We start from the raw sequence: 2,177 nt of genomic DNA, 5'->3' as shown, positions 1-2,177 counted from the left end.
GCAGTGTCACTGTCCCCTGGCAGGAAGTGGGCATGCTGGGGAGATGTGGAGCCCCACAGTCCCGGCGGGGCAGCCGGCCAGGTCCTCTCATCCCACCCCTCATCCTCTGCTGATAAATGGGGCTCCCACATCTGGGGCGGCTGTGAGATGAGGGTGGTGGCTGGTGGAGGGCCTGGTATACAGCTGGCGCTCAGGGTGTGCTCCCTCCTCCCTGCCCCAAGCAGAGATCAGTCTCGCTTTGTCAGGGGAAAACTTGTCTCTGCGGGCCCACCGTGCGCCTGAGGTCTCCTGGCCCAGAGCTGGGGCGGGGGGCGTGGCCTTAGGTCCCCCGTCAAGCCCAGCCCCCCCTCCCCTGTAGTGTCACACCAGTGCTGATTGGGAATGCACGCAGGCAGCCTGACCCTGGCCCTGCCCACAGACTGGTGGTGACTTGGACACTGTAATGGACAAATTAGCATATTACCTCTTTTTTATATAGATTTTTTGTAGACTTTCATTGATTTCAGAGAGGAAGGGATGGGTGGAGAGAGAGAGAGAGAACCATCGATGGGCTGCCTTCTACAAGCCCCCCACCAAGGATCAAGCCCACAACCCGGGCATGTGCCCTGACCCAGAATGGAACTGTGGCTTCCTGGTTCATGGGTCACTGCTCAACCACTGAGCCACACCGGTCGGTCCAGAGTTCTTTTAATTAGTTGACAGAATTTTATATTTCTAGGAAACCCTAAGGGGGAAAAAACCTATAGAGCAGCCCTAGCCGGTTTGGCTCAGTAGATAGAGCATCAGCCTGTGGACTGAAGGGTTGCAGGTTCAATCCCGGCCAAGGGCACATGTCCAGGTTGAGGGCTCGATCCCCAGTGGAGGGCGTGCAGGAGGCAGCCGATCAATGATTCTCTCATCATTGATGTTTCTATCTCTCTCTCCCTCTCCCTTCCTCTCTGAAATCAATAAAAATATATATTTTTAAAAAACACAGCTAAAGAGCAGTTGGACTTAGAAAGATGAGTATTCCTACCACTAGCAATATTAGAAGGCATAATTACACCAGAGACAGTACAAACAGTTCAAATGTCTATCCCTTGGTCATAACAGAGGGAGCCTTCCAAACTGGGTGTTTGATTGAATTGTGCACAAGACCCTTGAAGGTGTTCCATAATTTTCAAGGTTAAATTCAAATCCCTTGGTAGCATATCACACACGCGCACGCACACACACACACACACACGCACACACACACACACACACACACACACACGCGCGCACACACACACACAGCTCTAGGTCAAGCCACCAGGTCTTTGCCTTTGCCTTGAAGTGCCCCTGCCCTTTCTCCTCCCCCGGCCGGGCTCCCTAGCCCCTTCCATCAAGGCCCTGACCCCCTAAGATGCATTCCAGGGTGTGGCCCCTCAGCAGTGTCCCCAGGGTCCCTCCAGGCACTGACCGCTCTATAGCGTCACTGGTGACTCACTGGGCCATCTTGCCCACTAGACTCTTAGCTCCGTAGGAGCAGGAAGTAAGTAAAACAAATATGCCCCCCACATTTAACCCTAGTGTCAGTAAAAAGCATCGACCCATAATAAAGTGCAAATAGCAATGGATCACAGGGCTGGGGGTGCAACAGGGATTGGTGGGGATGGAGGCAAAGTGGAGACTACATCCGCCCACGCATCCTGTCCAGCCAGGACAAACACTAGGAGACAGGTCCATGGTTGGTCCCCAGTTGTAACCTCTAACCCAGGAAGAAGATCAGGAACTCAAACAGCACAAAGATGTGATTCCAAAATAGAGATTTATTTATTAAGAATTATTTAGTGTTTGCATAAAAATCACCAATTGTTCCTCATTGGGTTTTTAACACACACGAATTCTTTGGGGTCCCTCTATTCACCCCAACACTTTCAAGATACAGTCTTGTGAGTGCCAGGAGGGAGTTAAGGCAGCGAGGTGTTCCTCGGGTCTCGGCATCGGGAGGCTCGCGGCCTCCCCTCTGGGTGAACACACAGGATGGGTAGTTTCTCAGGTGGGGCAGGCTGTCCCTGAAGGAAACGTTTATGCAGAAGACGCCAGCTCAGTTGTCTGGGTCCGTTCCTCATACCTGACAGCTTCAAAATACAGTGCCCTTGGTCAAGGTCATCAAAGGCTTGCTGGTTGTTTTCAACTATAAAAAACTGTCGGGA

The sequence above is a fragment of the Myotis davidii genome, unplaced genomic scaffold (assembly GCF_000327345.1).
Source record: "Myotis davidii unplaced genomic scaffold, ASM32734v1 scaffold803, whole genome shotgun sequence".
Classification (NCBI taxonomy): Eukaryota; Metazoa; Chordata; class Mammalia; order Chiroptera; family Vespertilionidae; genus Myotis; species Myotis davidii.
This window is presented reverse-complemented; position numbering follows the sequence as displayed.